This window comes from Carcharodon carcharias, chromosome 15, assembly GCF_017639515.1.
Source record: "Carcharodon carcharias isolate sCarCar2 chromosome 15, sCarCar2.pri, whole genome shotgun sequence".
Lineage (NCBI taxonomy): Eukaryota > Metazoa > Chordata > Chondrichthyes > Lamniformes > Lamnidae > Carcharodon > Carcharodon carcharias.
In genome coordinates this window covers 76,728,086-76,751,764 of record NC_054481.1, presented here as the reverse complement: position 1 = coordinate 76,751,764, position 23,679 = coordinate 76,728,086, and positions in this window count along the sequence as shown.

The window sequence follows — 23,679 nt, the reverse complement described above, 5'->3', positions numbered from 1 at the left end:
AGATGCGTGACAGTGTGTTATGAGGGTAGAATGACGGAAAGATATGAGAGTGGAGTGACAGCATAATTGGAGAGTGGAATGACCGAATAACAGGAGAGTGGCATGATGGAGTGATAGGAGAGTGAAATGAAGGTATTAAAGGAGAGAGGATTGATGGATTGATAGGAGAGTGAAATGACGAAATGATAGGAGATTGGAGTGAGAGAGCAATAGGAGAGTGGAGTGAGACAGCGATAGGAGAGTGGAGTGAGAGACCGATAGGAGGGTGGAGTGACAGAGCGATAGGAGAGTGTAGTGACAGAGTGATAAATGAAAGGAGTGACAGAGTGACAGTGGAGTGCATTGACAGGAGAGTGGAATGACAGAATGATAGGAGAGTGGAGTGACGTAATGATAGGAGACTGGAGTGACATAATGATAGTAGTATGTAATGACAGGATGATAGGAAAGTTGAGTCGCGGAATTATAGGAGAGTGGAGTGAAAGAATGATGGTAGCGTGTAATACCGAAATGATGGGAGAGTCGAATGGTTGAAGGATAGGAGAGTGGAGCAACAGAATGATATGAGTGTGTAATAACAAATCATAGGAGGGTGGAGTGACAGAATGATAGGGGAGTGGAGTGACAGAATGATAGTAACATGTAATAACGGAATGATAGCAGATTGGCATGGCAGAATGATACTAGATTGGCATGGTGGAATGATAGGAGTGTGGAGTGAAAGAATGATAGTAGTGTGTAATAGCAGAATGATAGGAGAGTGGTGTGGCAGAATGATAGGAGAGTGGACTGGCGGAATGATAGGGGAGTGGATGGACAGTGTGATAGGAGAGTGCATTGACAGTGATAGGACAGTGCTGTCACAGCGTGTTTGGAGAGTGGAGTGACAGAGTGATAGGAGAATGGAGTGTTAGAGTGATAGGAGTGTGGAGTTTTCGGGTCATAGGAGAGAGTAGTGATAGAGTTATAGGAGAGTGGAGTGACAGAGTGATAGTAGAGTGGAGAGACAGAGTATTAGGAGAATGGAGTGACAGAGCGACAGGAGCGTGGATTTACAGGGCGATATGAGGTTGGTTTGACAGGGTGATAGGAGAGAGGATTGACAGAGTGTTAGGAGAGTGGAGTGATAGACAGATACGAGTGTGGAGTGATATAGTGATAAGGAAGTTGAGTGACAGAGCGATAGCAGAGTGGAGTGACATAGTGATAGGAGTGTGGATTGACAGAGAGATAGGAGAGTGAAGTGACAGAGAGATAGGAGAGTGGATTGACAGACAGATAGGAGAGTGGAGTGAGAGAGCGATAGGAGAGTGGAGTGACAGATTCATAGGAGAGTGGATTGACAGTGTGATAGGAGAGTGGCGTGACACAGTGGTAGGAGATTGGAGTGTCAGAGTAATAGTAGAGTGGAATGATGGAGTGATAGGAGAGCGGAATAACGGAGTGACAAAACAGCAGAATGAGAGATGGGTAAAACAGTTGCGTGACAGTTGATAGGAGGCCAGAATGACAGAATGATAGTACAGTGGTGTGACAGAGTGTTAGCAGAGTGGACTGAAAGAGTGCTAGGTGAGTGGAGTGACAGAGTGCTAGGAGAGTGGACTGACAGAGCGATAGGACAGTGGAGTGAGAGAGCGATAGGAGAGTGGAGTGACATTTTGATTGAAGAGTGAATTGACAGATTGCTAGGAGAGTGCATTGACAGATTGATAGGAGAGTGGAGTAACAGTGCGATAGGAGGTTGGAGGGAGAGAGTGATAGGAGAGTGGAGTGACAGGGAGATAGGAGAGTGGAGTGACAGAGAGATAGGAGAGTTGAGTGACAGAGAGATAGGAGAGTTGAGTGAGTGAGTGATAGGAGAGTGGAGTGAGAGCAATAGGAGAGTGGAGTGACAGAGAGATAGGAGAGTGGAGTGATAGAGGGATAAATGAAAGGAGTGACAGAGTGACAGTGGAGTGGATTGACAGGAGAGTGGAGTGACAGAATGATAGTAGAGTGGAGTGACAGATTGGTAGTAGAGTGGAGTGACATATTGAAAGGTGATTGGATTGACAGTGTGATAGCAGGTTGGAGTGACAGAGGGATAGGAGAGTTGAGTGACAGAGATATAGCAGAGTGGAGTGACAGAACCTTAGGAGAGTGGAGTGACATTTTGATTGAAGAATGGATTGACAGATTGATAGGAGAGTGGATTGACAGATTGATAGGAGAGTGGAGTAACAGTGCGATAGGAGGTTGGAGGGAGAGAGCGATAGGAGAGTGAATGACAGAGTGATAGGAGTGTGGAGTGTCATAGCGATAGGAGAGTGGAGTGACAGATTGATAGGCGTGTGGAGTGACAGAGTGATAGGAAGATGGAGTGATAGAGAGATAGGAAAGTGGAGTGACAGTGTTAGGGGAGTTGAGTGAAAGTGTGATAGGAGCATGGAGTGAGAGAGCGATAGGAGAGTGGTGTGAGAGTGTGATAGGAGATTGGAGTGACAGATTGATAGGAGGTTGGCTTGACAGAGTAATAGGAGAGTGGATTGACAGAGCGACAGGAGAGTGGAGTGACACAGTGATAGGAGTTTGGATTGACAGAGTGACAGGAGAGTGAATTGGCAGTGCGATAGGAGGTTGGAGTGACAGAGTGAGAGGAGGTTGGAGTGACAGAGTGACAGGAGAGTGAATTGACAGTGCGATAGGAGGTTGGAGTGACAGAGTGAGAGGAGGTTGGAGTAACAGAGTGATAGGAGAAAGTAGTGATTGAGTGATAGGATAGTGGAGTGACATAGTGATAGGAAAGTGGAGTGACAGAGCGATATGAGAGTGGAGTGACAGACTGTTAGGAGAGTGGAGGGACAGAGCGATAAGTTTGTGTGGACTGACAGAGTGATAGGAGAGTGGAGTGACAGAGTGCTAGGAGAGTGGAGTGACAGAGTGATAGGAGAGTGGATTGACAGAGTTATAGGAGAGTGGAGTGACAGAGTGATAGGAGAGTGGAATAATAGAGTGATAGGAGAGTGGAGTGAGAGAGCGATAGGAGAGTGGAGTGACAGAGTGATAGGAGAGTGGAGTGACAGAGTGCTAGGAGAGTGGAGTGACAGAGTGATAGGAGAGTGGATTGACAGAGTTATAGGAGAGTGGAGTGACAGAGTGATAGGAGAGTGGATTGAGAGGGCATTAGGAGAACAGAGTGACAGAGCGATAGGAGAGTGGAGTAACAGAGCGATAGGAGCGTGGAGTAACAGAGCAATTGGAGAGTGGAGTGACAGAGCGATAGGAGAGTGGAGTGAGACAGTGATAGGAGTTTGGATTGACAGAGTGACAGGAAAGAGAATTGACAGTGCGATAGGAGGTTGGAGTGACAGAGTGAGAGGAGGTTGGAGTGACAGAGTGATAGGAGAGTGTAGTGATAGAGTGATAGGAGAGTGGAGTGACATAGTGATAGGAGAATGGAGTGACAGAGCGATAAGAGAGTGGAGTGACAGACTGTTAGGAGAGTGGAGTGACAGAGCGATAAGTGTGTGTGGAGTGACAGAGTGATAGGAGAGTGGAGTGACAGAGTGCTAGGAGAGTGGAGTGACAGAGTGATAGGAGAGTGGATGGACAGAGATATAGGAGAGTGGAGTGACAGAGTGATAGGAGACTGGAATGACAGAGTGATAGGAGAGTGGAGTGACAGAGTGATGGGTGAGTGGAGTGACAGAGTGAAAGGAGAGCGGAGTGACAGGGAGATAGAGTGGAGTGGCAGAGAGATAGGCGAGTGGAGTGAGAGAGCGATAGGAGAGTGGAGTGAGAGAGCGATGGGAGAGTGGTGTGAGAGAGCGATAGGAAAGTGGTGTGAGAGAGCGATAGGAGAGTGGAGTGAGAGAGCAATAGGAGAGTGGAGTGACAGAGTGATAAACGAAAGGAGTGACAGGGGAGTGGAGTGACAGAATGATAGGAGAGTGGAGTTACGGAATGATAGGAGAGTTGAGTGACAGAATGATATTAGTGTGTAATAACAGAATCATAGGAGAGTGGAGTGATGGAATGATAGGGGAGTGGATTGACAGCATGTTAGTAACGTGTAATATTGGATTGATAACAGATTGGCATGGCAGAATGATACAAGATGGGAATGGCGGAATGATAGGAGATTGGCGTGGTGGAATGATAGGAGAGTGGAGTGACAGAATGATAGTAGCATGTAATAACGGAATGATAGGAGAGTGGAGTGGCAGAATGATAGGAGAGTGGAGTGGTGGAATGATGGAGAGTGGCATGGCGTAATGATAGGAGAGTGGTGTAGTGGAATGATAGGAGAGTGGCATGGTGGATTGAGAGGAGAGTGGTCTGACAGTTTGTTATGTGAGTGGAGTGTATGAGTGATAAAATTATGGAGTGAGAGAATGATAAAATAGTATAATGACAGAGGAACAGGAGAGTGGATTGGTGGATGATATGAGAGTGGTGTGGCGGAATAATATGAGAGTGGAGTGAATGAATGATTGGAGAGTGGATTGGTAGAATGATAGGAGTTCGGAGTGAAGATGTGATAGGAGATTGGAGTGACAGAGTGATAGGGGAGTGGAGTGACAGAAGACGGGAGACTGGATTGACAGGGTGATAGGAGAGTTGAATGACAGAGTGATAGGAGATTGGAGAAACAGAGTGGTAGGAGAGTGGAGTGACGGAGTAATAGTAGAGTGGGTTGATGGAGTGATAGGAGTGGAATGACGGAGTGTCAAAAGAGCGGAATGAGAGATGGATAAGAGAGATGACTGACAGTGTGTTAGGAGGGTAGAATGATGGAAGATATGAGAGTGGAGTGACAGCATAATTGGAGAGCGGAATGACCGAATAACAGGAGAGTGGCATGATGGAGTGATAGGAGAGTGAAATGAAGGTATTAAAGGAGAGAGGATTGATGGATTGATAGGAGAGTGAAATGACGAAATGATAGGAGATTGGAGTGAGAGAACGATAGGAGAGTGAAGTGACAGAGCGATAGGAGAGTGGAGTGACAGAGCCATAGGAGGGTGGAGTGACAGAGCGATAGGACAGTGTAGTGAGAGAGCGACAGGACAGTGGAGTGACAGGGCGATGCGAGAGTGGAATGACAGAGCGATAGGAGAGTGGAGTGACAGTTTGACTGGAGAGTCGATTGAAAGATTGATAGGAGAGAGGATTGACAGATTGATAGGAGGGTGGAGTGACAGTGTGAAAGGTGTTTGGAGGGACAGAGTGATAGGAGAGTGGAGGGACAGAGAGATAGGAGAGTGGAGTGATAGAGCGATATGAGAGTGAAGTGACAGACTGTTTGGAGAGTGGAGTGACAGAGCGATAAGTGTGTGTGGAGTGAAAGAGTGATAGGAGAGTGGATTGACAGAGTTATAGGAGAGTGGAGTGACAGAGTGATAGGAGAGTGGAATGACAGAGTGATAGGAGAGTGGAGTGACAGAGCAATAGGAGCGTGGATTGACAGAGTGATAGGAGAGTGGAGTGACAGAGCGATAGGAGCGTGGATTTACAGGGCGATAGGAGATTGGAGTGACAGAGTGATAGGAGAGTGGAGTAACAGAGTAATAGGAGAGTGGAGTGAAAGATAGATAGGAGAGTGGAGTGACATAGTGATAGGGGAGTTAAGTGACAGAGCGATAGGAGAGTGGAGTGACAGAGTGATAGGAGTGTGGAGTGAGACAGCGATAGGAGAGTGGAGTGAGAGTGTGATAGGAGCTTGGAGTGAGTGAGCAATAGGAGAGTGGAGTGAGAGCGCGATAGGAGAGTGGAGTGACAGATTGATAGGAGAGTGGATTGATAGAGTGATAGGACAGTGCTATGACAGAGTGTTAGGAGCGTGGAGTGACAGAGTGATAGGTGGGTGGGTTGAGAGAGTAATTGGAGAGTGGAATGACACAGCGATAGGAGATTGAAATGATGAAATGAAATGAGAGTGGAGTGAGAGAATGATAGGAGTGTGGAGTGAAAGAGTGATAGGAGAGTGGAGTGACAGAGTGAAAGGAGAGTGGAGTGACAGAGCGATAGGAGAGTGGAGTGACAGAGTGATAGGTCAGTGGAGTGACACAGTGATAGGAGTTTGGAGTGACAGAGCGAAAGGAGAGTGGATTGACAGTGCGGTAGGAGGTTGGAGTGACAGAGTGAGAGGAGGTTGGAGTGACAGAGTGATAGGAGAGAGTCATTTTAGAATAATAGGAGACTGGAGTGACATAGTGATAGGAGAGTGGAGTGACAGAGCGATATGAGAGTAGAGTGACAGACTGAAAGGAGAGTGGAGTGACAGAGCGCTAAGTGTGTGTGGAGAGACAGAGTGATAGGAGAGTGGAGTGACAGAGTGATAGGAGAGTGGAGTGACAGAGTGATAGGAGAGTGGATTGACAGAGTGAGAGGAGGTTGGAGTGACAGAGTGATAGGAGAGAGTAGTGATAGAGTTATAGGAGAGTGGAATGCCAGTATGATAGGTGAGTGGTATGACAGAGTGGTAGGAGAGTGGAGTGACAGAGCACCAGGAGCGTGGATTTACAGGGTGATCGGAGGTTGAGTGACAGAGTGATAGGAGGTTGAGTGACAGAGTGATAGGAGAGTGGAGTAACAGAGTGATAGGAGAGTGGAGTGATAGATAGATAGGAGAGTGGAGTGACATAGTGATAGGGGAGTTGAGTGACTGAGCGATAGGAGAGTGGAGTGACAGAGTGATAGGAGTGTGGAGTGAGAGAGCGATAGGAAAATGGAGTGAGGGCGCGATAGGAGAGTGGAGTGACAGATTGATAGGAGAGTGGAATGACAGTGTGATAGGAGAGTGGAATGACAGTGTGATAGGAGAGTGGATTGATAGAGTGATAGGACAGTGCTGTGAAAGAGTGTTAGGCGCGTAGAGTGACAGTGTGCTAGGAGGGTGGGTTGAGAGAGTAATTGGAGAGTGGAATGACAGAGCGATAGGAGAGTGAAATGATGAAATGATAGGATAGTGGAGTGAGAGAATGATAGGAGTGTGGAGTAACAGAGCGATAGGAGAGTGGAGTGACAGAGCGAAAGGAGGGTGGAGTGACAGAGCGATAGGAGAGTGGAGTGACAGAGTGATAGGAGTTTGGAGTGACAGAGCAACAGGAGAGTGGATTGACAGTGCGATAGGAGGTTGGAGTGACAGAGTGAGAGTAGGTTGGAGTGACAGAGTGATAGGAGAGAGTAGTGATAGAGTAATAGGAGAGTGGAGTGACAGACTGATAGGAGAGTGGAGTGACAGAGCGATATGAGAGTAGAGTGACAGACTGATAGGAGAGTGGAGTGACAGAGCGATAAGTGCGTGTGGAGTGACAGACTGATAGTCGAGTGGAGTGACAGAGTGAAAGGAGATTGAATTGACAGAGTGAGAGGAGGTTGGAGTGACAGAGTGATAGGAGAGAGTTGTGATAGAGTTATAGGAGAGTGGAATGACAGAGTGATAGGTGAGTGGAATGACAGAGTGATAGGAAAGTGGAGTGACAGAGCGACAGGAGCGTGGATTTACAGGGCGATAGGAGGTTGGAGTGACAGTGATAGGAGAGTGGAGTAACAGAGTGATAGGAGAGTGGAGTGATAGATAGATAGGAGTGTGGAGTGACATAGTGATCGGGGAGTTGAGTGACAGAGCGAAAGGAGAGTGGAGTGACAGAGAGATAGGAGAGTGGAGCGATATGAGTTTGGAGGGAGAGAGTGATAGGAGAGTGGGGTGACAGATTGCTAGGAGCATGGAGTGACAGAGTGATGGGTGAGTGGAGTGACAGAGTGAAAGGAGAGCAGAGTGACAGGGAGATAGGAGAGTGGAGTGGCAGAGAGATAGGCATGTGGAGTGAGAGAGCGATAGGAGAGTGGAGTGAGAGAGCGATGGGAGAGTGGTGTGAGAGAGCGATAGGAAAGTGGAGTGAAAGAGCGATAGGAGAGTGGAGTGAGAGAGCGATAGGAGAGTGGTTTGAGAGAGCGATAGGAGCGTGGAGTGACATTGCGATAGGAGAGTGGAGTGAGAGAGCAATAGGAGAGTGGAGTGACAGAGTGATAAACGAAAGGAGTGACAGAGTGACGGGGAGTGGAGTGACAGAATGATAGGAGACTGGAGTTACGGAATGATAGGAGAGTTGAGTGACGGAATGATATTAGTGTGTAATAACAGAATCATAGGAGAGTGGAGTGACAGAATGATAGGGGAGTGGATTGACAGCATGTTAGTAACGTGTTGTATTGGAATGATAGCAGATTGGCATGGCAGAATGATTCAAGATGGGAATGGCGGAATGATAGGAGATTGGCGTGGTGGAATGATAGGACAGTGGAGTGACAGAATGATAGTAGCGTGTAATAACGGAATGATAGGAGAGTGGAGTGGCAGAATAATAGGAGAGTACAGTGGTACAATGATAGGAGAGTGGAGTGGTGGAATGATAGGAGAGTGGCATGGCGGATTGAGAGGAGATTGGTCTGACAGTTTGTTATGTGAGTGGAGTGTATGAGTGATAAAATTATGGAGTGAGAGAATGATAAAATAGTGTAATGACAGAGTAACAGGAGAGTGGATTGGTGGATGATATGAGAGTGGTGTGGCGGAATAATATGAGAGTGGAGTGAATGAATGATTGGAGAGTGGATTGGCAGAATGATAGGAGATTGGAGTGAAGATGTGATAGGAGATTGGAGTGACAGAGTGATAGGAGAGTGGAGTGACAGAGCGACAGGAGACTGGATTGACAGGGTGATAGGAGAGTGGTTTCACACAGTGATAGGAGAGTTCAATGACAGAGTGATAGGAGAGTGGAGTGACAGAGTGGTAGGAGAGTGGAATGATGGAGTAATAGTAGAGTGGAGTGATGGAGTGATAGGAGTGGAATGACGGAGTGACAAAAGTGCAGAATGAGAGATGGATAAGAGAGATGCGTGACAGTGTGTTATGAGGGTAGAATGACGGAAAGATATGAGAGTGGAGTGACAGCATAATTGGAGAGTGGAATGACCGAATAACAGGAGAGTGGCATGATGGAGTGATAGGAGAGTGAAATGAAGGTATTAAAGGAGAGAGGATTGATGGATTGATAGGAGAGTGAAGTGACGAAATTATAGGAGAGTGGAGTGAGAGAGCAATAGGAGAGTGGAGTGACAGAGTGATAAACGAAAGGAGTGACAGAGAGACAGGGGAGTGGATTGACAGGGGAGTGGATTGACAGAATGATAGGAGAGTGGAGTTACGGAATGATAGGAGAGTTGAGTGACAGAATGATATTAGTGTGTAATAACAGAATCATAGGAGAGTGGAGTGATGGAATGATAGGGGAGTGGATTGACAGCATGTTAGTAACGTGTAATATTGGATTGATAGCAGATTGGCATGGCAGAATGATACAAGACGGGAATTGCGGAATGATAGGAGATAGGCGTGGTGGAATGATAGGAGAGTGGAGTAACAGAATGATAGTAGCGTGTAATAACGGAATGATAGGAAAGTGGAGTGGCAGAATGATAGGAGAGTACAGTGGCACAATGATAGGAGAGTGGAGTGGCGGAATGATAGGAGAGTGGAGTGGCACAATGATAGGAGAGTGGAGTGGTGGAATGATAGAAGAGTGGAGTGGCAGAATGATAGGAGAGTGGTGTAGTGGAATGATAGGAGAGTGGCATGGCGGATTGAGAGGAGAGTGGTCTGACCACTGTTATGTGAGTGGAGTGTATGAGTGATAAAATTATGGAGTGAGAGAATGATAAAATAGTGTAATGACAGAGTAACAGGAGAGTGAATTGGTGGATGATATGAGAGTGGTGTGGCGGAATAATATGAGAGTGGAGTGAATGAATGATTGGAGAGTGGATTGGTAGAATGATAGGAGATTGGAGTGAAGATGTGATAGGAGATTGGAGTGACAGAGTGATAGGAGAGAGTAGTGATAGAGTTATAGGAGAGTGGAATGCCAGTGTGATAGGTGAGTGGTATGACAGAGTGATAGGAGAGTGGAGTGACAGAGCACCAGGAGCGTGGATTTACAAGGCGATAGGAGGTTGGTGTGACAGAGTGATAGGGGAGTTGAGTGTCTGAGCGATAGGAGAGTGGAGTGACAGAGTGATAGGAGTGTGGAGTGAGTGAGCGATAGGAGAGTGGAGTGAGAGCGCGATAGGAGAGTGGAGTGACAGATTGATAGGAGAGTGGAATGACAGTGTGATAGGAGAGTGGATTGATAGAGTGATAGGTCAGTGCTGTGACAGAGTGTTAGGTGCGTGGAGTGACAGTGTGCTAGGAGGGTGGGTTGAGAGAGTAATTGGAGAGTGGAATGACAGAGCGATAGGAGAGTGAAATGATGAAATGATAGGAGAGTGGAGTGACAGAGTGATAGGAGTGTGGAGTGACAGAGCGATAGGAGAGTGGAGTGACAGAGCGAAGGAGAGTGGAGTGACAGAGCGATAGGAGAGTGGAGTGACAGAGCGAAAGGAGAGTGGAGTGACAGAGCGATAGGAGAGTGGAGTGACAGAGCGAAAGGAGAGTGGAGTGACAGAGCGATAGGAGAGTGGAGTGACAGAGCGAAAGGAGAGTGGAGTGACAGAGCGATAGGAGAGTGGAGTGACAGTGCAATAGGAGGTTGGAGTGACAGAGTGAGAGGAGGTTGGAGTGACAGAGTGATAGGAGAGAGTAGTGATAGAGTAATAGGAGAGTGGAGTGACAGAGTGATAGGAGAGTGGAGTGACAGAGCGAAAGGAGAGTGGAGTGACAGAGCGATAGGAGAGTGGATTGACAGTGCGATAGGAGGTTGGAGTGACAGAGTGAGAGGAGGTTGGCGTGACAGAGTGATAGGAGAGAGTAGTGATAGAGTAATAGGAGAGTGGAGTGACAGAGTGATAGGAGAGTGGAGTGACAGAGCGATATGAGAGTAGAGTGACAGACTGATTGGAGAGTGGAGTGACAGAGCGATAAGTGTGTGTGGACTGACAGACTGATGGGAGAGTGGATTCACAGAGTGATAGGAGATTGGATTGACAGAGTGAGAGGAGGTTGGAGTGACAGAGTGATAGGAGAGAGTAGTGATAGAGTTATAGGAGAGTGGAATGACAGAGTGATAGGTGAGTGGAATGACAGAGTGATAGGAAAGTGGAGTGACAGAGCGACAGGAGCGTGGATTTACAGGGCGATAGGAGGTTGGAGTGACAGTGATAGGAGAGTGGAGTAACAGAGTGATAGGAGAGTGGAGTGATAGATAGATAGGAGTGTGGAGTGACATAGTGATCGGGGAGTTGAGTGACAGAGCGAAAGGAGAGTGGAGTGACAGAGAGATGAGAGAGTGGAGTGAAAGTGCGTTATGAGTTTGGAGGGAGAGAGTGATAGGAGAGTGGGGTGACAGATTGATAGGAGCGTGGAGTGACAGAGTGATGGGTGAGTGGAGTGACAGTGTGAAAGGAGAGCGGAGTGATAGGGAGATAGGAGAGTGGAGTGGCAGAGAGATAGGCGAGTGGAGTGAGAGATCGATAGGAGAGTGGAGTGAGAGAGCAATGGGAGAGTGGTGTGAGAGAGCGATAAGAGAGTGGTTTGAGAGAGCGATAGGAGCGTGGAGTGACATTGCGATAGGAGAGTGGAGTGAGAGAGCAATAGGAGAGTGGAGTGACAGAGTGATAAACGAAAGGATTGACAGAGTGACAGGGGAGTGGAGTGACAGAATGTTAGGAGAGTGGAGTTACGGAATGATTGGAGAGTTGAGTGACAGAATGATATTATTGTGTAATAACAGAATCATAGGAGAGTGGAGTGACGGAATGATAGGGGAGTGGATTGACAGCATGTTAGTAACGTGTAATATTGGATTGATAGCAGATTGGCATGGCAGAATGATACGAGATGGGAATGGCGGAATGATAGGAGATTGGAGTGGTGGAATGATAGGAGAGTGGAGTGACAGATTGATAGTAGCGTGTAATAACGGAATGATAGGAGAGTGGTGCAGTGGAATGATAGGAGAGTGGCATGGCGGATTGAGAGGAGAGTGGTCTGACAGTTTGTTATGTGAGTGGAGTGTATGAGTGATAAAATTATGGAGTGAGAGAATGATAAAATAGTGTAATGACAGAATAACAGGAGAGTGGATTGGTGGATGATATGAGAGTGGTGTGGCGGAATAATATGAGAGTGGAGTGAATGAATGATTGGAGAGTGGATTGGCGGAATGATAGGAGATTGGAGTGAAGATGTGATAGGAGATTGGAGTGACAGAGTGATAGGAGAGTGGAGTGACAGAGCGACAGGAGACTGGATTGACAGGGTGATAGGAGAGTGGTTTCACACAGTGATAGGAGAGTTCAATGACAGAGTGATAGGAGAGTGGAGTGACAGAGTGGTAGGAGAGTGGAGTGATGGAGTGATAGGAGTGGAATGACGGAGTGACAAAAGAGCAGAATGAGAGATGGATAAGAGAGATGCGTGACAGTGTGTTATGAGGGTAGAATGACGGAAAGATATGAGAGTGGAGTGACAGCATAATTGGAGAGTGGAATGACCGAATAACAGGAGAGTGGCATGATGGAGTGATAGGAGAGTGAAATGAAGGTATTAAAGGAGAGAGGATTGATGGATTGATAGGAGAGTGAAATGACGAAATGATAGGAGATTGGAGTGAGAGAGCAATAGGAGAGTGGAGTGAGACAGCGATAGGAGAGTGGAGTGAGAGACCGATAGGAGGGTGGAGTGACAGAGCGATAGGAGAGTGTAGTGACAGAGTGATAAATGAAAGGAGTGACAGAGTGACAGTGGAGTGCATTGACAGGAGAGTGGAATGACAGAATGATAGGAGAGTGGAGTGACGTAATGATAGGAGACTGGAGTGACATAATGATAGTAGTATGTAATGACAGGATGATAGGAAAGTTGAGTCGCGGAATTATAGGAGAGTGGAGTGAAAGAATGATGGTAGCGTGTAATACCGAAATGATGGGAGAGTCGAATGGTTGAAGGATAGGAGAGTGGAGCAACAGAATGATATGAGTGTGTAATAACAAATCATAGGAGGGTGGAGTGACAGAATGATAGGGGAGTGGAGTGACAGAATGATAGTAACATGTAATAACGGAATGATAGCAGATTGGCATGGCAGAATGATACTAGATTGGCATGGTGGAATGATAGGAGTGTGGAGTGAAAGAATGATAGTAGTGTGTAATAGCAGAATGATAGGAGAGTGGTGTGGCAGAATGATAGGAGAGTGGACTGGCGGAATGATAGGGGAGTGGATGGACAGTGTGATAGGAGAGTGCATTGACAGTGATAGGACAGTGCTGTCACAGCGTGTTTGGAGAGTGGAGTGACAGAGTGATAGGAGAATGGAGTGTTAGAGTGATAGGAGTGTGGAGTTTTCGGGTCATAGGAGAGAGTAGTGATAGAGTTATAGGAGAGTGGAGTGACAGAGTGATAGTAGAGTGGAGAGACAGAGTATTAGGAGAATGGAGTGACAGAGCGACAGGAGCGTGGATTTACAGGGCGATATGAGGTTGGTTTGACAGGGTGATAGGAGAGAGGATTGACAGAGTGTTAGGAGAGTGGAGTGATAGACAGATACGAGTGTGGAGTGATATAGTGATAAGGAAGTTGAGTGACAGAGCGATAGCAGAGTGGAGTGACATAGTGATAGGAGTGTGGATTGACAGAGAGATAGGAGAGTGAAGTGACAGAGAGATAGGAGAGTGGATTGACAGACAGATAGGAGAGTGGAGTGAGAGAGCGATAGGAGAGTGGAGTGACAGATTCATAGGAGAGTGGATTGACAGTGTGATAGGAGAGTGGCGTGACACAGTGGTAGGAGATTGGAGTGTCAGAGTAATAGTAGAGTGGAATGATGGAGTGATAGGAGAGCGGAATAACGGAGTGACAAAACAGCAGAATGAGAGATGGGTAAAACAGTTGCGTGACAGTTGATAGGAGGCCAGAATGACAGAATGATAGTACAGTGGTGTGACAGAGTGTTAGCAGAGTGGACTGAAAGAGTGCTAGGTGAGTGGAGTGACAGAGTGCTAGGAGAGTGGACTGACAGAGCGATAGGACAGTGGAGTGAGAGAGCGATAGGAGAGTGGAGTGACATTTTGATTGAAGAGTGAATTGACAGATTGCTAGGAGAGTGCATTGACAGATTGATAGGAGAGTGGAGTAACAGTGCGATAGGAGGTTGGAGGGAGAGAGTGATAGGAGAGTGGAGTGACAGGGAGATAGGAGAGTGGAGTGACAGAGAGATAGGAGAGTTGAGTGACAGAGAGATAGGAGAGTTGAGTGAATGAGTGATAGGAGAGTGGAGTGAGAGCGATAGGAGATTGGAGTGACAGAGAGATAGGAGAGTGGAGTAATAGAGTGATAAATGAAAGGAGTGACAGAGTGACAGTGGAGTGGATTGACAGGAGAGTAGAGTGACAGAATGAGAGGAGGGTGGAGTGACAGATTGGCAGTAGAATGGAGTGACATTTTGAAAGGTGATTGGATTGACTGTGTGATAGCCGGTTGGAGTGACAAAGGGATAGGAGAGTTGAGTGATAGAGAGATAGGAGAGTGGAGTGACATTTTGATTGAAGAGTGGATTGACAGATTGATAGGAGAGTGGATTGACAGATTGATAGGAGAGTGGAGTAACAGTGCGATAGGAAGTTGGAGAGAGAGAGTGATAGGAGAGCGGAGTGACAGGGAGATAGGAGAGTGGAGTGACAGAGAGATAGGAGAGTTGAGTGACAGAGCGATAGGAGAGTGGAGTGAGAGAGTGATACGAGAGTGGAGTGATTGAGAGATAGGAGAGTGAAGTGAGAGCATGATAGGAGAGTGGAGTGAAAGATTCATAGGAGAGTGGATAAACAGTGTGATAGGAGAGTGGAGTGACAGAGCGATAGGAGAGTTGCGTGACAGTGTGATAGGAGGCAAGAATGACAGAATGATAGTACAGTGGGGTGACAGATTATTAGCAGAGTGGACTGACAGTCTGATAGGAGAGTGGAGTGACAGAGTGATAAGAGAGTTGATTGACTCTGTTAAAGGAGAGTGGATTGACAGAGTGATAGAAGAGTGGAGTGACATATTGAAAGGAGAGTGGATTGAAAATGCGATAGGAGGTTGGAGTGACAGAGTGATAGGAGAGTTGAGTGACAGAGAGATAGGAGAGTGGACTGACAGAGCGATAGGAGAGTGGGCTGAGAGAGCGATAGGAGAGTGGAGTGACAGTTTGATTGAAGAGTGAATTGACAGATTGATAGGAGATTGCATTGACAGATTGATAGGAGAGTGGAGTAACAGTGCGATAGGAGGTTGGAGGGAGAGAGTGATAGGAGAGTGGAGTGACAGAGAGATAGGAGAGTTGAGTGACAGAGAGATAGGAGAGTTGAGTGACAAAGAGATAGGAGAGTTGAGTGAGTGAGTGATAGGAGAGTGGAGTGAGAGCGATAGGAGAGTGGAGTGACAGAGAGATAGGAGAGTGGAGTGATAGAGTGATAAATGAAAGGAGTAACAGTCTGACAGTGGAGTGGATTGACAGGAGAGTGGATTGACAGAATGATAGGAGAGTGGAGTGACAGAATGATAGGAGAGTGGACTGACAGATTGGTAGGAGAGTGGAGTGACAAATTGAAAGGTGATTGGATTGACAGTGTGATAGCAGGTTGGAGTGACAGAGGGATAGGAGAGTTGAGAGACAGAGATATAGGAGAGTGGAGTGAGAGAGTGATAGGAGAGTGGAGTGAGAGCGATAGGAGAGTGGAGTGATAGAGCGATAGGAGAGTGGAGTGACAGAGCGATAGGAGAGTGGAGTGACAGAGCGATAGGAGAGTGGAGTGAGAGAGTGATAGGAGAGTGGAGTGAGACTGAGAGGAGAGTGGTGTGATTGAGCGAAAGGAGAGTGGAGTGACAGAGCGATAGGAGAGTGGAGTGACAGAGTGATAAATGAAAGGAGTGACAGAGTGACAGTGGAGTGCATTGACAGGAGAGTGGAATGACAGAATGATAGGAGAGTGGAGTGACGTAATGATAGGAGACTGGAGTGACATAATGAAAGTAGTATGTAATGACAGGATGATAGGAAAGTTGAGTCGCGGAATTATAGGAGAGTGGAGTGAAAGAATGATGGTAGCGTATAATACCGAAATGATGGGAGAGTGGATTGGCTGAAGGATAGGAGAGTGGAGCAACAGAATGATAGTAGTGTGTAATAACAGAATCATAGGAGGGTGGAGTGACGGAATGATAGGGGAGTGGAGTGACAGAATGACAGTAACATGTAATAACGGAATGATAGCAGATTGGCATGGCAGAATGATACGAGATTAGCGTGGCGGAATGATAGGAGTGTGGAGTGAAAGAATGATAGTGGTGTGTAATAACGGAATGATAGGAGAGTGGTGTGGCAGAATGATAGGAGAGTGGTCTGGCGGAATGATAGGGGAGTGGATTGACAGTGTGATAGGAGAGTGCATTGACAGTGATAGGACAGTGCTGTCACAGAGTGTTTGGAGAGTGGAGTGACAGAGTGATAGGAGAATGGAGTTTTAGAGTGATAGGAGTGTGGAGTGTTAGAGTCATAGGAGAGAGCAGTGATAGAGTTATAGGAGAGTGGAGTGACAGAGTGATAGTAGAGTGGAGAGACAGAGTATTAGGAGAGTGGAGTGACAGAGCGACAGGAGCGTGGATTTACAGGGCGATATGAGGTTGGAGTGACAGAGTGATAGGAGAGTGGATTGAAAGAGTGATACGAGAGTGGAGTGATAAAGAGATACGAGTGTGGAGTGACATAGTGATAAAGGAGTTGAGTGACAGAGCAATAGGAGAGTGGAGTGACATAGTGATAGGAGTGTGGATTGACAGAGAGATAGGAGAGTGGAATGACAGAGAGATAGGAGAGTGGATTGACAGAGTGATAGGAGAGTGGAGTGAGAGAGCGATAGGGAGTGGAGTGAGAGAGTGATAGGAGAGTGGAGTGAGAGAGTGATAGGAGAGTGGATTGACAGTGTGATAGGAGAGTGGAGTGACACAGTTGTAGGAGATTGGAGTGTCAGAGTAACAGTAGAGTGGAATGATGGAGTGATAGGAGAGCGGAATAACGGAGTGACAAAAGAGCAGAATGAGAGATGGATAAGAGAGTTGCGTGACAGTTGATAGGAGGCCAGAATGACAGAATGATAGTACAGTGGTGTGACAGAGTGTTAGAAGAGTGGAGTGACAGAGTGCTAGGTGAGTGGAGTAACAGAGTGCTGGGTGAGTGGAGTGACAGAGTGATAGGTGAGTGGAGTGACAGTCTGATAGGAGAGTGGAGTGACAGAGTGATAGTAGAGTTGATTGGCTCTGTTAAAGGAGTGTGGATTGACAGAGTGATAGGAGAGTGGAGTGAGAGAGTGAGAGGAGAGTGGAGTGACATAGTGATAGGACCTGGAGTGACAGAATGATAGGAGAGTTGGGTGACAGAGTGATAGGACAGTGCAGTGACATAGTGATAGGACAGTGGAGTGACTGAGCGATAGGAGAGTGGCATGACGGAGCGATAGGAGAGTTGAGTGACAGAGAGATAGGAGAGTGGACTGACAGAGCGATAGGACAGTGGAGTGAGAGAGCGATAGGAGAGTGGAGTGACATTTTGATTGAAGAGTGAATTGACAGATTGATAGGAGAGTGCATTGACAGATTGATAGGAGAGTGGAGTAACAGTGCGATAGGAGGTTGGAGGGAGAGAGTGATAGGAGAGTGGAGTGACAGGGAGATAGGAGAGTTGAGTGACAGAGAGATAGGAGAGTTGAGTGAGTGAGTGATAGGAGAGTGGAGTGAGAGCGATAGGAGATTGGAGTGACAGAGAGATAGGAGAGTGGAGTGATAGAGTGATAAATGAAAGGAGTGACAGAGTGACAGTGGAGTGGATTGACAGGAGAGCAGAGTGACAGAATGAGAGGAGAGTGGGGTGACAGATTGGTAGTAGAGTGGAGTGACATATTGAAAGGTGATTGGATTGACAGTGTGATAGCAGGTTGGAGTGACAAAGGGATAGGAGAGTTGAGTCACAGAGAGATAGGAGAGTGGAGTGACATTTTGATTGAAGAGTGGATTGCCTGATTGATAGGAGAGTGGATTGACAGATTGATAGGAGAGTGGATTAACAGTGCGATAGGAAGTTGGAGAGAGAGAGTGATAGGAGAGCGGAGTGACAGGGAGATAGGAGAGTGGAGTGACAGAGAGATAGGAGAGTTGAGTGACACAGCGATAGGAGAGTGGAATGAGAGATTGATAGGAGAGTGCAGTGAGAGAGTGATAGGAGAGAGGATTGAGAGCGATAGGAGACTGGAGTGATAGAGCGATAGGAGAGTGGAGTGACAGAGCGATAGGAGAGTGGAGTGATAGAGCGATAGGAGAGTGGAGTGACAGAGTGATAAATGAAAGGAGTGACAGAGTGACAGTGGAGTGCATTGACAGGAGATTGGAATGACAGAATGATAGGAGAGTGGAGTGACGTAATGATAGGAGACTGGAGTGACAGAATGATAGTAGTTTGTAATGACAGGATGTTAGCAAAGTTGAGTCGTGGAATTATAGGAGAGTGGAGAGAAAGGATGATGGTAGCGTATAATAACGGAATGATGGGAGAGTGGATTGGCTGAAGGATAGGACAGTGGAGCAACAGAATGATAGTAGTGTGTAATAACAGAATCATAGGAGGGTGGAGTGACGGAATGATAGGGGAGTGGAGTGACAGAATGATTGTAACATGTAATAACGAAATGATAGCAGATTGGCATGGCAGAATGGTATGAGATTAGCGTGGCAGAATGATAGGACAGTGGAGTGACAGAATGATAGTAGTGTGTAATAACGGAATGATAGGAGAGTGGTGTGGCAGAATGATAGGAGAGTGGACTGTCAGAATAATAGGAGACTAGATTGACAGTGTGATAGGAGAGTGCATTGACAGTGATAGGACAGTGCTGTCACAGAGTGTTTGGAGAGTGGAGTGACAGAGTGATAGGAGAATGGAGTGTTAGAGTGATAGGAGAGTGGAGTGTTAGAGTGATAGGAGAGAGTAGTGATAGAGTTATAGGAGAGTGGAGTGACAGAGTGATAGGAGAGTGGAAAGACAGAGTATTAGGAGAGTGGAGTGACAGAGCGACAGGAGCGTGGATTTACACGGTGATATGAGGTTGGAGTGGCAGAGTGATAGGTGAGTGGAGTGACATAGTGATAGGAGTGTGGAGTGACAGAGAGATAGGAGAGTGAAGTGACAGAGAGATAGGAGAGTGGATTGACAGAGTGATAGGAGAGTGGAGTGAGAGAGCGATAGGAGAGTGGAGTGAGAGCATGATAGGAGAGTGGAGTGACAGATTCATAGGAGAGTGGATTGACAGTGTGATAGGAGAGTGGAGTGACACAGTGGTAGGAGATTGGAGTGTCAGAGTAATAGTAGAGTGGAATGATGGAGTGATAGGAGAGCAGAATAACGGAGTGACAAAAGAGCAGATTGAGAGATGGATAAGAGAGTTGCGTGACAGTGTGATAGGAGGCCAGAATGACAGAATGATAGTACAGTGGTGTGACAGAGTGTTAGCAGAGTGGACTGACAGATTGCCAGGAGAGTGGAGTGACAGTGCTAGGGGAGTGGAGTGACAGAGTGATTGGTGAGTGGAGTGACAGTCTGATAGAAGAGTGGAGTGACAGAGTGATAGGAGAGTTGATTGACTCTGTTAAAGTAGTGTGGATTGACAGAGTGATAGGAGAGTGGAGTGAGAGAGTGAGAGGAGAGTGGAGTGACATAGTGATAGGACCTGGAGTGACAGAATGATAGGAGAGTTGGTTGACAGAGTGATATGAGAGTGCAGTGACATAGTGATAGGACAGTGGAGTGACTGAGCGATAGAAGAGTGGCATCACGGAGCGATAGGAGAGTGGAGTGATGTAGCGATAGGAGCATGGAGTGACAGAGTGATAGAACAGTGGGGTGAGAGAGCAATAGGAGCATGGAGTGACAAAGCAATAGGAGAGTGGAGTGACAGAGCGACAGGAGATTGGAGTGACAGATTGATAGAAGAGTGGTGTGACATATTGAAAGGAGAGTGGATTGAAAATGCGATAGCAGGTTGGAGTGACAGAGTGATAGGAGAGTTGAGTGACAGATAGATAGGAGAGTGGAGTGACAGAGAGATAGGAGAGTGGAGTGACAGAGTGATAGGATAGGGGAGTGAGAGAGCAATAGGAGAGTGGAGTGAGAGAGTGAAAGAAAGTGGAGTGAGAGAGCGATAGGAGAGTGGAAAGAGAGTGCAATAGGAGAGTGGAGTGAGAGAGCGAGAGGAGAGTGGAGTGATGGTGCGATAAGATAGTGGAGTGAGAGAGTGATAGGAGAGTGGATTGAGAGGGCATTAGGAGAATGGAGTGACAGAGCGATAGGAGAGTGGAGTAACAGAGCGATAGGAGAGTGGAGTAACAGAGAAATCGGAGAGTGGAGAGACAGAGCGATAGGGGAGTGGAGTGACAGAGCGATAGGAGAGTGGATTGACAGAGCGATAGGAGAGTGGAGTGACAGAGTGATAGGAGAGTGGGGTGACAGACGATAGGAGAGTGGAGTGACAGATTGATAGGATTGTGCAGTGACAGAGAGATAGGAGAGTGGAGTGACAGAGTGATAGGAGAGTGGAGTGAGAAAGCGATAGGAGAGGGGAGTGAGAGTGCGATGGGTAAGTGGAGTGACAGATTGATAGGTGAGTGGATTGACAGTGTGATAGGAGAGTGCATTGACAGTGATAGGACAGTGCTGTCACAGAGTGTTAGGAGAGTGGGGTGACAGAGTGATAGGAGAGTGGAGAGACAGAGTATTAGGAGAGTGGAGTGACACAGCGACAGGAGCGTGGATTTACAGGCTGATATGAGGTTGGAGTGACAGAGTGATAGGAGAGTGGAGTGACAGAGTGATAGGAGAGTGGAGTGACAGAGTGATAGCAGAGTGGAGTGATAGTGAGATAGGAGAGTGGAGTGACAGAGTGATAAGGGAGTTGAGTGACAGACGATAGGAGAGTGGAGTGACAGAGTGATAGGAGAGAGGCGTGACAGAGTGATAGGAGAGTGGAGTGATGGCGTGATTGGAGAGTGGAGTGATAGAGAGATAGGAGAGTGGAGTGACAGAGTGATAAGGGAGTTGAGTGACAGACGATAGGAGAGTGGAGAGACAGAGTAATAGGAGTGTGCAGTGACAGAGAGATAGGAGAGTGGAGTGACAGAGTGATAGGAGAGTGGAGTGAGAGAGCGATAGGAGAGGGGAGTGAGAGTGCGATGGGAGAGTGGAGTGACAGATGGATAGGAGAGTGGAGTGATAGAGAGATACAAGTGTGGAGTGACATAGTGATAAGGGAGTTGAGTGACAGAGCAATAGGAGAGTGGAGTGACATAGTGATAGGAGTGTGGAGTGAGAGAGCGATAGGGAGTGAAATGAGAGAGTGATAGGAGCGTGGAGTGATTGAGAGATAGGAGAGTGAAGTGAGAGCATGATAGGAGAGTGGAGTGAAAGATTCATAGGAGAGTGGATAAACAGTGTGATAGGAGAGTGGAGTGACACAGTAGTAGGAGATTGGAGTGTCAGAGTAATAGTAGAGTGGAATGATGGAGTGATAGGAGAGTGGAATAACGGAGTGACAGAAGAGCAGAATGAGAGATGGATCAGAGAGTTGTGTGACAGTGTGATAGGAGGCAAGAATGACAGAATGATAGTACAGTGGGGTGACAGATTATTAGCAGAGTGGACTGACAGTCTGATAGGAGAGTGGAGTGACAGAGTGATAGGAGAGTTAATTGACTCTGTTAAAGGAGAGTGGATTGACAGAGTGATAGAAGAGTGGAGTGACATATTGAAAGGAGAGTGGATTGAAAATGCGATATGAGGTTGGAGTGACAGAGTGATAGGAGAGTTGAGTGACAGAGAGATAGGAGAGTGGACTGACAGAGCGATAGGAGAGTGGGCTGAGAGAGCGATAGGAGAGTGGAGTGACAGTTTGATTGAAGAGTGAATTGACAGATTGATAGGAGATTGCATTGACAGATTGATAGGAGAGGAGTAACAGTGCGATAGGAGGTTGGAGGGAGAGAGTGATAGGAGAGTGGAGTGACAGCGAGATAGGAGAGTTGAGTGACAGAGAGATAGGAGAGTTGAGTGACAGAGAGATAGGAGAGTTGAGTGAGTGAGTGATAGGAGAGTGGAGTGAGAGCGATAGGAGAGTGGAGTGACAGAGAGATAGGAGAGTGGAGTGATAGAGTGATAAATGAAAGGAGTGACAGTCTGACAGTGGAGTGGATTGACAGGAGAGTGGATTGACAGAATGATAGGAGAGTGGACTGACAGATTGGTAGGAGAGTGGAGTGACAAATTGAAAGGTGATTGGATTGACAGTGTGATAGCAGGTTGGAGTGACAGAGGGATAGGAGAGTTGAGTGACAGAGAGATAGGAGAGTGGAGTGAGAGAGTGATAGGAGAGTGGAGTGACAGAGCGATAGGAGAGTGGAGTGACAGAGCGATAGGAGAGTGGAGTGAGAGAGTGATAGGAGAGTGGAGTGAGACTGAGAGGAGAGTGGTGTGATAGAGCGAAAGGAGAGTGGAGTGACAGAGCGATAGGAGAGTGGAGTGACAGAGTGATAAATGAAAGGAGTGACAGAGTGACAGTGGAGTGCATTGACAGGAGAGTGGAATGACAGAATGATAGGAGACTGGAGTGACATAATGATAGTAGTATGTAATGACAGGATGATAGGAAAGTTGAGTCGCGGAATTATAGGAGAGTGGAGTGAAAGAATGATGGTAGCGTATAATACCGAAATGATGGGAGAGTGGAATGGCTGAAGGATAGGAGAGTGGAGCAACAGAATGATAGTAGTGTGTAATAACAGAATCATAGGAGGGTGGAGTGACGGAATGATAGGGGAGTGGAGTGACAGAATGACAGTAACATGTAATAACGGAATGATAGCAGATTGGCATGGCAGAATGATACGAGATTAGCATGGCGGAATGATAGGAGTGTGGAGTGAAAGAATGATAGTAGTGTGTAATAGCAGAATGATAGGAGAGTGGTGTGGCAGAATGATAGGAGAGTGGTCTGGCGGAATGATAGGGGAGTGGAATGACAGTGTGAAAGGAGAGTGCATTGACAGTGATAGGACAGTGCTGTCACAGAGGGTTTGGAGAGTGGAGTGACAGAGTGATAGGAGAATGGAGTTTTAGAGTGATAGGAGTGTGGAGTGTTAGAGTCATAGGAGAGAGCAGTGATAGAGTTATAGGAGAGTGGAGTGACAGAGTGATAGTAGAGTGGAGAGACAGAGTATTAGGAGAGTGGAGTGACAGAGCGACAGGAGCGTGGATTTACACGGTGATATGAGGTTGGAGTGGCAGAGTGATAGGTGAGTGGAGTGACATAGTGATAGGAGTGTGGAGTGACAGAGAGATAGGAGAGTGAAGTGACAGAGAGATAGGAGAGTGGATTGACAGAGTGATAGGAGAGTGGAGTGAGAGAGCGATAGGAGAGTGGAGTGAGAGCATGATAGGAGAATGGAGTGACAGATTCATAGGAGAGTGGATTGACAGTGTGATAGGAGAGTGGAGTGACACAGTGGTAGGAGATTGGAGTGTCAGAGTAATAGTAGAGTGGAATGATGGAGTGATAGGAGAGCAGAATAACGGAGTGACAAAAGAGCAGATTGAGAGATGGATAAGAGAGTTGCGTGACAGT